This window comes from Triturus cristatus, chromosome 3_2, assembly GCF_964204655.1.
Source record: "Triturus cristatus chromosome 3_2, aTriCri1.1, whole genome shotgun sequence".
Classification (NCBI taxonomy): domain Eukaryota; kingdom Metazoa; phylum Chordata; class Amphibia; order Caudata; family Salamandridae; genus Triturus; species Triturus cristatus.
Window position 1 is genome coordinate 284,729,651 of NC_140584.1, and position 12,618 is coordinate 284,742,268.

Here is a 12,618-nt window from a genome sequence, read left to right on the forward strand (position 1 = left end):
CAGCTCCACAGCATGTGGATGACGTTCGCTCCTACCTCTCCACATATAGGGCACTCCGCGTCCACCCTGTGGAAGTACCAGTTTATTTGTTCCGGGGTGATGTATGCTTAGTGTAACATGTAGAGACTTTAGTCTGAATCGTGTGTTCCGAGATGCCCTATGCAGTGTTTTACCAGTCCTTGTCCCGCATGGGGCATCCTATAGCCTCTGCCCAATGGTTTCTCACCCCCCCTAGTGGTCTAAACTAGTCTTTCCCGATCGCCCTGTACAGACAGGTGACTGCCTTAATGACCCCTCTGGCTATTCCTATATATTCGCATGTGGTGTCATGGTAGTTCTATTGTGCCCATCTGCCAGTGCCGTCTCATTGCCCCTGTGACTGCTTTGTGCAGCAGAAAGTGGCCCTGCGGGACATCCCAGTGAGCTCTGAAGTCTTCGAATGGGAACAGTTCTCCATCCCTGTAGAGGTCCCTATCGTCGTCACCCCTTGCCTGTACCCAGTCTATGCCTCCCCATTGTCCCCGTGCGGATTGCCCTGAGCACAAACAGCGGGAGTTTCGGCAAATATGGGTATTACATCGGTCTTTTGGAGGCACCTATTCCAACACCTCTATCACTCTATGCTCGCTGGTGCGTTTGTGATGTGGCTTTGCAGTCCTCAGTAAAGTTTGGAGCAGCTCATCTCTCCCCTGGGTAAAGGGATGCACCCCCAATCTTGCGTGAGCCTCCCCGCTACCCATTGTGAGTCTCTGCAGTTGCCCCGCCAAGTAGTACGCTTCGAAGTCAGGGGTCGCTATCCCTCCCATCAACTGCCTCTTTAGTGTGGCTAAGGCCACTTGTGGCATCCCAGAACCCCAGATGTATGCCGAGAGAAATGAGTCGAGCTCCTGGAACCAGGCCCTGGGCAACCCCCCCCCCCCCCCCCCCCCGGTTTACTTCCTGTAACGTATTGGAACGAGTGGACAATTTTTACACCCAGGTAGCGCATGCAGCGAGGTTCCCACCTCAGGTCACCCAGCCACTCGGGTGGTTGTTGATCTGCCATCATGGGGAACAGTTGGTATTTCTGCCAGTTCACGTTTAGGCCAAGAGCCTCAAACGCCTCCATGTTCTTAGCCCCTTGCAGATCTTCCCGTTTTTTTAAATTAAACAGCAGGAGGTAATCCGCGTATAGTGCTGTATGGTGTACCTTCCCCTCCAGGCGCAGTCCCCTGTATCGGTTTCCCATCCTTGCAATGCGGGCCAATGCCTCCACTGCCAGGGCTAACAAGGGAGAGGGGACACCCCTGCCGTGTGCCTCTCCACCCGATATTGCTGAGATCGTGCGGCCAGTGCGCAACCTTGCTGTTGGATCGGAGTACAGCAGTCTCACCCAGCACAGGAAGCCTTGTCCCATTCCCATCCTTTCCAGCACAGCGTAGAGAAACGCCATTCCAGGCTGTCAAAGGCCTTTTCTATATCAATTGTGAATATCATTCACTCCCGTTCTGCTCTGCCCCCCAGGTCTAGGATTAAGAGGAGTCTCCTTTTATTCTGGGTTGTATTTCTGCCCGGTATGAACCCTGCCTGATCAGGATGGACCAGTGAGGTAATGTGCTGGAGCAATCTGGACACTAGTACTTTACTTCGAATTTTAGAGTTGAGGTTCAGCATTGACCAAGGCCTGTAAGCCGTGCAGTCAAGAGGGGACTTATCTGGTTTTAGTAGCAGGATCACAACTGCCTCCCGGCTAGTCTGTGGTAGGATTCCCTCCTCGCTTGCTACCTTATATAGTTCCTCTAATCTGGGGGCCAAATCCTCCACATAGGTGGCGTAAAATTCCGCAGGGAATCCGTTTGTTCCTGGGGATTTACCCCTCGTCAGGCCCTTGACAGCTGCCCTGATCTCACGCTCCGAAATGTCAGCCCCCCCCAGCTGGTCTTAGTCTTCCTCCGATATAATGGAAAGGAGAATCCCCTCTAAGTATTCCTTTATCTCCCCCTCCGGGCCCAGAGCTCATGTATAACCGTTTGTAATAATCTGGGAACCTGTTATTTATGTCTGCCTGCTTGAATAGGAGGTGACCCGCTGGGTCAGCTACCTCTACGAGGGTGTTCCCTCTACACCAAATTGATTTCATTTAGATTTAGTAAATAGTGTAACCCTTATGGAGTTTGATACAAGATCACCAGGTAGTCGGCATAAATTAAGTGTGCTACTCACTTGCCTGCCAGCTTGGGTGGAACATCAAGGTCTGATTTAAGATACGCCGTCAGATCTGTGATAAAGAGAGTAATAAAGTGGGCCACAATGCAGCCTTGTTAGAGGCCATTCTCAGTGCGGAATTTGCATGTCAACATTGTGGATAACTTTACTTGCAGCCATGTGTCAGTATGGTGTTCGATGAGGAAGTGCCATAAGTAAGGGTCGATTCCCCAGTTCTTGAGCTTTGCCCATATTCTTTGAAGCTTCACTGTCTAAAGAATAATCCACAAAGCAGCCATACAGTGTTCTATTTTTTAAGTTTTTATTACAAGGAGAGTCGGGGCCACAATGTTATCAGCTGATGAGCAGCCCAGGCAGAATCCAGTTTGTTAGTGGTATTAGAAGTTGTTCCATAGCCCAGTTGCCATATTGTTTAACTGTTTGGCAAATAGCTTCTTTTCAAAATCTAAGTTGGCAATTGATCAGTAGCTGGCTGGATCTTGTTTGGTTCCTCATTTGTAGCTGGGATGAGCCACCACCTTTCCATGAAGTGGGCACTTGCCCAATTCTGTTGTCTTTGAGAAATAGCTGTTCCAGTAAATGAACTCCAGAAAGGGACATCCAGGTTAAGTCTATGGGTATACCATTTGGGCGGCAGCTTGAGAAGGGCATTACCTTTTTATTTCCTCCTTAGTGATGGCAAAGTATGATACAAAGTCTGGTAAGGGCTTGAATAAGACATTAAGAGCTTATTTTTAGCGTAACTTAATGTATATTTCCCACTTATCCTTTGATATGAACCGGTTGATGGGCTGCTAAGACATGGAGCCTTCACCAGCCAGTCCAAAAGGCCCTTTCATGATATGCCATGTATCAATTTGACCGAAGCATTTTCTTGTTTGTCATTTTATTTTTGTAATTTTTCTCTTAAACACTACCTTCAAGTTTCTGATCTTTACATTGCGGTCTAGCGAGGGTGCTTGCTTTAGAACGTGTTGTAGTGAATCCTTTTTGCCTGATTTAGTTCCTGAGCAGTAGACATGCGAAAAGTATTTCTCCTTGAATTTGGTAACTTTGTGATCAAAGCAGCCAAACTGTTGTCTAGGGTATGTTGCAATGTTTGGATCCAGCCTTTGCTAAACATGAATGTTCATTTTCAGTATATGAACGTAATGGAAGAAGCACAACACATAAATTTGAAGCTGTATTTTTAGAATTCTTTCCATTTGAGCTTCTGGGAATTAACAGCCGTTGTACAATTACTATTAGGGGTGGGCGGAATTTGTGTAATCGCGTTACGCAAATCTCCGCGAAACGGTAAAAAATCTCCGAACACGCAAAAATTCCGCGAACACGCGGAATTGCTTGTTCGCTATACTTTTTTCCTGTTCGCGATCGCTGTTTGCGTGCTCGGGGTGAAATATCTCGCGAACACGCATATTGAGAACGCGAACAAGCAAAAAATTTCGCGAAGTCGCGGAACGCAGATTTTTGGGCAATTTCGCGTTCTCCGCGGAACGCGAAATTACCCAAATTCCGCAAATTCCGCGAATGGAACGGAATTTACCGCCCAGGCCTAATTACTATGTCATTTTTCTAGATTCTAGTAGGTCTGTTATGAAGTTAAAAAATATCTTCTGTGGGTGATACCTTTGGCCTCTCCAAATAGCGAAGCTCTTGCACGAGAAGTTGGAATAGTGAATTGAGGTGTAACCAATGGTGGATGTTTCTTCTGGCTCCAGTATGTTATTGTGGCAGGCAGATTGTCGACCCATTTACCATTACGCGCTCCATAGCCGGAGTCTATTAGATTATACATCTGTTTTGGGTGTTTGGACCCTTAAGTTTTCTAGGCCAGAATATTTTAGGAATGCTGATGTTACAACTTAGACCTGTGTCCTCAGTGGAAGGGGCATAATTCACTGGCCGAAACAGATATTGATTAAAGTCCCCAGCAATGATTCCAAACAGCTGACCATACTTCTCTATTAATACATTCAGTTCTTCTAATGTGTTTTGACATGAAGTATTTTTTTAAGTGGGGCAAACAGATGTTTTGGATCGGAAATCTTGCGGTAGTACGGTGCTTTAGTAAGACCGCTAATATATAGTCAGACTATTTTAGTTTAATGTTCATAACCAGTTTGTTACTGATAGTTGCTAGCCCTCCACTCTATCTCCCAGTTTTTTTTTGGGAGGTTTCCATGTTTCTTACATACATACCATACAATGGTCATTAAAGTTAACGTTATTTCCCCTGATTGATTTAATAGCCTCTCAAAGCCTGCGATGTTCCAAGAAATAATGGAAAATTAATTGAAGGAACATTCTGTACTTCTCTGTGCACTAGGTATACGGATGCATTGTTGAGAGCCTGGTTGGTTTATTGTCCGTGAGTTCTCCAGCAGTGATTGTAACACTTAGATTTTCAAATGGTATGTTTGAATCTGGGCCCTTATAGTTTAGTTGGGTGGGGGTGTTATAGGGTGCAGTATGCCATTGGTTCCTTAGCACGTATGAATATTTGTTTTTGCAATTTGAGGCCATAATCTCCCAATCTTCTAGAAGTTCCCTGTGCCCATATTCTTTGGGCTGTAGTTTGTGTGGACTAAGGGGTTCAGGTAGTTTCATTATCAGTTAATTTTGTGGGTCTGACTGAAGCATACGGTTAGAGATTTCAAGTCAAGATTTTTAGTAGATCAAGGGTCTTAATAATTTCAAAATCTTCTGACTGTTTAATATGCAGTGTCGGCGCTCTGACTTATACGTGGGCGTGAAGTCTTATTAAATGTTTCACATGAGTGGAATACTGTACATTTTGACTGAATATGAATAGCTCGGTTGGGATAGTTTGTGACCACAGTTTGTCAGTTGCTATTCAATTGTTGCAAATGAATATTTCCTCATGATTCGGTATTCGAACAGTGAGTCTCCCTTGATATTTAGTGTTTCATGGGTAAGGTTTAGATTTGCTGAAACTGATATAACCGAAGGTGATACTACTAAGGATTTGGCTATCATTGCTACGCCATCTCAACCGTTTGAGTCAAGTTGCATTGATTTGTCTGGGGATTGAATTGGCTTTGGCACTTAAAGGGCATCCCTGACTGCAAGATCTCGCTATAAGTTGGTTTAGTTATTGCTGTTGAAAGGGAGAGGATATAGCCTAACGGTTAGGGCGGTCAATCTAAAATCTGGGGAAATGGGTGCGAGTCTTGGCACTGACGCTCAACATCCTGTGATTCTGGGCAAATCACTTAATCTCCCCATGCCTACAAAAAATGTAATATGTCCTTGTGTAAGCAACTGGTGCTCATGTAAAGCGCTCTTATACCCGATACCTTTGGGTCAAGTTTGCGCTACATAAGACTCTGAAAGAAGAAAAATGTTAAGAGGATGGCAGTGCTATGGTCGTAGGGGTAATGATTGACAGATTTGTTTCTGAAGTAAATATCTTTGTTGCCATGGGAGTAGTTGTAGGTCCACGTACTGAAGCTGTCATATTTTTGGCTTGTAATGAATTGGTTTGAGCTGTATTTGTTGTGGCGGCTGCTTCCAAGTTCTCAGCTGACATGAGGTAAGTCTCACTTGTATTACAGGAAACCTTTTCCTCAATGGCTTGTTGAATATGGGAACGTTTTCCACAATTACCTGGGAATTTTGACACACAAGCGAAAGAACAAATCTAAAACGCCCTCTGTAGGAAGTCCGAAGTGCTTTTCAAAATTGCCCTCACCCACTAAATAGGGGCATGCTTCAACATATCACGTGCTACAACACTGGCACAGGCCATCGCTCAGGGTGGGGGGGGGGGGCGATACCCGAGCATTACTAGGGATCCACTGTGCAGAACGAACTTAAAACTACCTAAAGGGGTACCCTCCCTAATCTTATCTACCCCCCCCCGGCAGGCTTAAAAACTGATTTAGGGGTACCTGGGTAATTAGTGCCCTGTCCCCCTTTCTGATGTCGTCCTGTTTCAGCCTTTCTATCGCCACTCTGCGTCATTGGCCTTTGTCAGGATTTAGATCCCTTACTTTACGTCACTTCTCTACCGTGCAGCTCTTTTCTTTAGTGTAATGCACATAATGCTGCAGTTTGTCTGCACCCCTGCAGCCCGCTCAATGCTTTTAATATAATATATGCAAATTGCCTCTGCTTATTAATCTCAGCGCCCCCGTGTTCCCTCCACATGCCACTCTGTTGAGCCTCATCGTCAATCTCTCAGGCCCCCCGGCACCCTACACCAGAGGTCAGTTGTCGCCAATGCATACCCTTAAAAGGGTTCGCCTGGGTGAATCTCATGCCCGCCAATTATGAAGGCTACTTGTGCAGTGTAACCATCCATCTGGTGCAGCCTAAACTCCTTCTGGGTCCCCCCGTGGAGTATTTTTAATGCTCCATGTCACCACTTAGTCCCCCAGCACTTACTTCGTCAAGGGCCTGACACTGCCCATCATTGCCACTCACTGCCTTCCCATGGTGGTTGGGGGTGTCGGATCATCCCTTAAATCCTAGGCCAATCGGGAGTCATTGGCCATGTGGTCACCTTAATTACTCACTAAAGCATATCTGTAAGATGGTGCTCGCACATCATTCGCCATCTTGAAAGCAACATTGCTCTGTGGGAAACTGTTCACTTCAATACTGTTTATTTTTTGTTTTTTTTTAACCTAACTTTGTAGGAAAATATGCTCTCCAACACTCTAGGTTATCCTGCAACCTGTCAATTGTAACACCCCTGCGCCTAACCTGTACTCCAACGGGTATGCATTTGGTGCAACCATTCTCTCCTCTGTATCTGTTAGGTGCCCGCCCCCTCCTGCAGCACTAGACTACTCAGCCTAACTTTGCTGTGCTGGGCCAACCACGTGATCAGATTGCTGCTCATGCTCTCCTCCATATTGTATGCATTCTATTTAAGATCTTGCAATGTGCATATCCTATTCTCAACTTAAATTAATTTCCTCTGCACATATGAGCATGTGAACCCAGAAATTATACACCACTAATATGTAATCCCTACGATTCATTTGCTGAATTTTCTCTTGCAAGTTTCATAACTCGTTTGGTTTATGCTGTAGTGTGCTTTGTGGATGTGAGTAAACTCCTTTCGTTCTCCTTGGCCAGATATGTTGTATGTCAAAAACACACCCCGATCTCCTTGGGGGGAACATATGATATTTGGTGTACTTCCATAGGGGAGGTAAGATTTGCATGTGCACCCTCCCCTAAATAACCTCATTCCACTCCTAAAGCAATGTAGGTGGTGCCAAGGGATCTCATCAGTCAATCTATTCTCATTACTCTTTAGCAAATATATCCATCTAGTTTCGTGTCCAAACAGGACATTTTTTACATCCCTTACTGTGTTTAGAATGTGAGGTTTGTCAATGACTATCCATCTCAAATCGAGTTTCTTCTATAAGTAACTTGTAGTTAATTGACATCTTTTTGTTGCATCTGGCATTGCCAGTCTTCCAATTATCCTGCTTTTCACACTCCTTGTGGTAATACCAACATACAGCAGAGGTACTTCATACCCAACTCTACAGACTTAGCTTTTCTAGTCAAAGGGCAGGCTTTGCATGAACCACAGACGGTATGTCCAATTTCGTGGGGGGGGGCGGAGGTGGGGGGGGGGGGGGCGGCGGTGGGGCGGTGGGGTGGGGTGGGGGGTGGAAGAGAAGAGATCCTACAACTTAGGTTCCACTACTTGTTTTTGTGCCTGCATTCTGGTATGAACAAGTTGGTTCTTAATACTCTTACATTAAAACATCTTGAGTTTGTAAACCCAGGCCACTGGAGTTTAAAATCTGAAGGTTTACAAAATTAGAATCTGTGCTGAATGTAGTAACGCATATGCTTCTATCTGTTGGACTCAGTTTCCAACAGTAACTCCCTATTTTGTGCTTTTTTCCGTGCTCTACTAACTTTCGGGTAGTGACGCTCATGGAGCTTGTTACTCAGTTTGTCCTTAAAATCGGTGGTCTCTGAGCAATTCCTGCATTAACACAGGAATTTAGCCTATGGCAGATACCCTTAGGGATTTGGGATGAAAACTATGGAAAGATAATCGAAAGTTTGTCGGTTTATCGTACACCCATCACCAACCTCCCATCCCTGGGTTTGATTTCCTAGCCTAAAAAAGGAAGGACTGAGTTTTTGATCAAGGTGAAGTGTAAAAATAGATTCTTGCTGTTCAGCCATCCAAGGAATGCGTGTACAGACTGTCCCTGCGCCAAATTAAAAGGAAGTTCTCAATAAAATTATGCTGCAGTTTTATTGAATCGCAAAAGGTGTTCCCTGGGTAATAAGTGTTCTTTGAAATTCCAAGACATTCAGACATGCCAGACTTGGCGCAAATGTTCTCCCCATGGAAGCCCAGTGCAACTGGAGTTATATTGTGGTGTTAAACTGCAAATAATTTTTTGTTAGCGCCAATTCTGCCTAACTGAATATCAGATCCCAATATGCTTTATCCTCAATCGTATAGGTACAGGATGCTTTCAGTGACCCTGAGGGTTTCCTCTTGAGAAATGTTTCGAGGGACTCTGTCGAGCCCTACCAAAAGCTCTGTGGGGATTAGCTCTAATTTCCTTAATTAGATTATGCACATCCCTTGCCTCCTTATAGTTGGAGGGCACTTTCTCAACAAGGTCTCAGGAAAAAAAAAAAATCACAATTGTTAGAAGGGTTCCAACACCAATCCAATGCCCGAAACAATGGGGCTACCCAGGTGTCTGGTGAGCTTATTTACTTTTGGTAATGTGTAAAATTGTTTCCACTGGTTTGTCTCTGCACAGAAAGGATGCCTGTGTGTGAAATCCATAGCATGCAAGAAAGTGGTACGGTGTGGGAACATATAGAAATGTGACTGACAGTGAAAATATCAGTTGATCACTGGTACTGTTTGTCGCTTTACACAACATATATTTGGCTTCAGTAACCAGCAAAAACCCATCTAGTCAGGGGTGTATCAGACAAACAAATGGCTCATTAACAACATAAACCATCTTATTTCACACATCCTACAATGACCTGATCATAATACAGCACACATAAAACCTATAAATGCACTTCATCTATCTTCTGAGCAGTTTATCAGTATGACTGCAATACTTATTAATCAGTAGCATCCATACAGGAGGTAGTCCATTCAGGATACATAGAGGGAACAGTTGGCCTGCAAAAGCAACTCATGTGTATCACAATCTTTAAGTTGTTTGAAAGTTATTATACTTAATCGGACTCCTCCAAATCCAAAACGTTGACTAGTTTCAGCCCATCCATTCAGGCCTCTCCAGGACGAGAAAGATGACAAAACATGGAACCCAGAAAATTATGGACTCCAACGACTTGGTCGGAGAACTGTTGAGCCTCTTGCGCCTACTAAATCGCTGTTACAGGAAGGTGTCAGACCTCATAATTTAGTGCGCTGTCACCCTCCAAATTAAATCGGGCTCCCCATCGTAAGCCTCATGGGGTAGACTTTATTTGTCCACTAGAAGACACCACAGCGACCTGCAATTGGAAAGACGCTTGCTCAGGGGGAGAAGTGTCGAAGTCCTACTTCATTCCTGCCCTCAGTCTAGCTGTGTCTGCGGAAGCCCAGGAAGTACCCTCAAACAAGTGTGTGAAATCAAGGCATTGTTGATGGCCTCCTCATCTAGCGACCTGATCTCACTTTGTAAGTTCGGGGTTGGGTCTTTCACATGTATTTGATAGTTCTGGCTGCCTGCCAACAGACAGACATTCTGCCTCGTAGGTCTCATTTGTCTGAATGACTATGCCCCCCCCCCCCCCCCCCCCCATCTACTGGTTTGGACAATCCTGGGGTTCTCAATCCATTCCTGAATGACTAGCTTTTCCAATCCTGACAAATTCTTGTAGTGTCTCTTCCTGCCCCGTTTACATTTTCGTTGACCTGAATTCCTGCCTGCTTAAAAGCACCTTTCTATGGTGGAAGTTGTGAAAGCATGGGTGTAAATGTTAATTTTGGTGGGTAGGCCTATGTCCCAATGTTGGTTCAACATAGAAACCTGTAACCATACCTTTCTAAAGAAGTGCGTTCACATTGGAGTTTGAGCGTTTCTACTTTATTTGTTGGGACAAACACTAGACTCTTCTTAAGGATACTCTCTTGTTCTTTGGACATTGCACTGTCAATCAGATTCATGATCCGACTCCTTTCTTGTCTGTCTCCGGTAAGAACTCCTGAGTTATGCTCCTAGTTGTCTTCACCTTCCCTCTCGCTAAAAAGGGATTGGGGTTCTGATGGTATTGGAAGGGTTGCATCGGGATATACTCAGCAGGCCACTCATGTCTGTGTCCCGGAGGGTGAGGTAACATTTCTGCCCCTGGTGGTAGCCTCTCGGTCTATATGGAGTCACTGCTTTCACTTCTTGGCTAGACATGCGTCTCTTCTTCCTGAGGGATTCTTTCTCATTCTGAGCTCCCGTCTGTCTTATTTATTCATCATTTGTGTAGGGGTTTACCTTCTCACATGAACTTCTTATGGTCTTTGTGACATTTATCTTGCACTGGGCCAGGAAATCTTTGTACTGTTACTTCCTTAGATGGCTTCCTCCAGTTTCTTTCTAAAGATAGTCAACCAGTTATTTTCACTCGTTTGAATCAGAAGTGTATCTGATTTTTTTGGGGTTGTATTGATATCGGCCAATCTCTGATACACTTCCACGCAATTATCGACCAGTCCATTCTGAAGGACGCATCTTATAAAAATATCAGGGGTTTATTATTGACCAGTAGACCCCTAGGCACTGCATTTGCTCTGAGATATTCTGTTTTTATAGCTTTGTGCAAGATATTTTTGACCTGGGTGTTTTTGTTTTATCAGTGTCCCATTCCTCTACCTATGTTAATGCTTTGGTGATTGTGCTCTCCCCTAATAAGCAAGGCCCTGCTAAATTGATGCTGCCGCATCACTATGATCGATCCTGTTCGTCAGTCATGGATCAGGAAAAAATGTGGGGCGCTTATCTCCCTGTTGTCCTAGAACAAAAGTGTCCCCCTCTACACTACTTAATTAGCCCCTGCTGCTCAGCAGCTGTACTAATACTTCACTCTCAAAATGAAAGGGGTAGAGAGGTACCACTCCTCCCAGACAAATATCCAAACACATAGAAAAGGGAACAAGCATTTGCAATGCAATAGGTCTCGCATTTACGCGAGTTTAAGCTATTGGCATTGTAAATGACTGCCTTTTATTTAGGTTTTAAAAACATACAAATAAAAGGCATTATTTGCAATGTCAATAGCTCAAACTCGTGTAAATGCGAGACCTATTGCATCGCTAATGCTTGTTCTCTACTTAAAATGTCACACTGAAAACATGGAAATCTCACACACAGGCATGTTGAAAACTTGACAGCTATGTCCTAGAGACAGTGACAATTACGTTCAAAAGTACATTTTTAACTCCTGCTGCTGCAAAAAAAAACAGCAATATCGGGAGTAATTGTATTAGCCTTGAGAGGGCATTTAATGGGGAAATTAGATGCAAACTGCCGCCATGCTTTAATGACTGGTACGTTCAGGTTTTGTATTTAGATGTAAATGAATTGGCGTGTGTACAGAAGAGGGTAGGACATTTCTTCTTCCCCCACCGCTGTCCTTGGATCGGGGATGCTCTTCCTTGTATTTTGTTTACTGGTGATTAATACAAGCATCGTTTCGAAAACGACTTGCCAGCTTGGGAACTGTAGTCTCCTAGAGCAGGTTACATGTACGCAGCTCACGCGGGCAAACTGCCAATCCCAAGATGCTCCGTGCTAAGCTGGCAAAGAACCTGCGGGCATGCTCAGTACAGCTTTGTGGGAGTAGAAGCTCCTGTGTTGGCTGTATGAGAACGTTCAGATTGCGAGGCAGTGGTAGGTGCTTTTACTCTTACATTTTGTATTTTATTCCGTTTTTAATAAGCGGTCTGCATTGCGTTTGCTCTTGGTCTTCTGAATGAACAGACAGCGACCAGAAGTCATTCATTGATTTCATGCTTCGAGCAAGGGGGGGGGGGGGAAGCAGATTCGCTCGTTCCATGATAATTTTACAGGCTGACTACCAGATTGAAGCCCGGATTGTGAGCATTACAGCATGCGAGATTCCGAGGCTACCCTCACCCCCATTGCAGACCCATTTACGGATGGAACGTGTTGCAGTGTGTACTTTGAAAACCTGCACGCTGTAAATCACCGCATCCTTATTACGTGTCGTTTGTAGCTATATATGAAAGACGCTGAACAAAATAGGCCCAGATCAGCAGAATGTATGTTTTGACTTGAAAATTGTGATCTTAGAGAACCTTCGGCCAGTGTAAATGTGGCGACTTGTTTTCCTGCCTTTCTACGGTCTGCTGTTGCATCATTGATTTAGGTGTCCTATTGTGTGCTTTCTGGTATTAAAACAAAGGTGGGG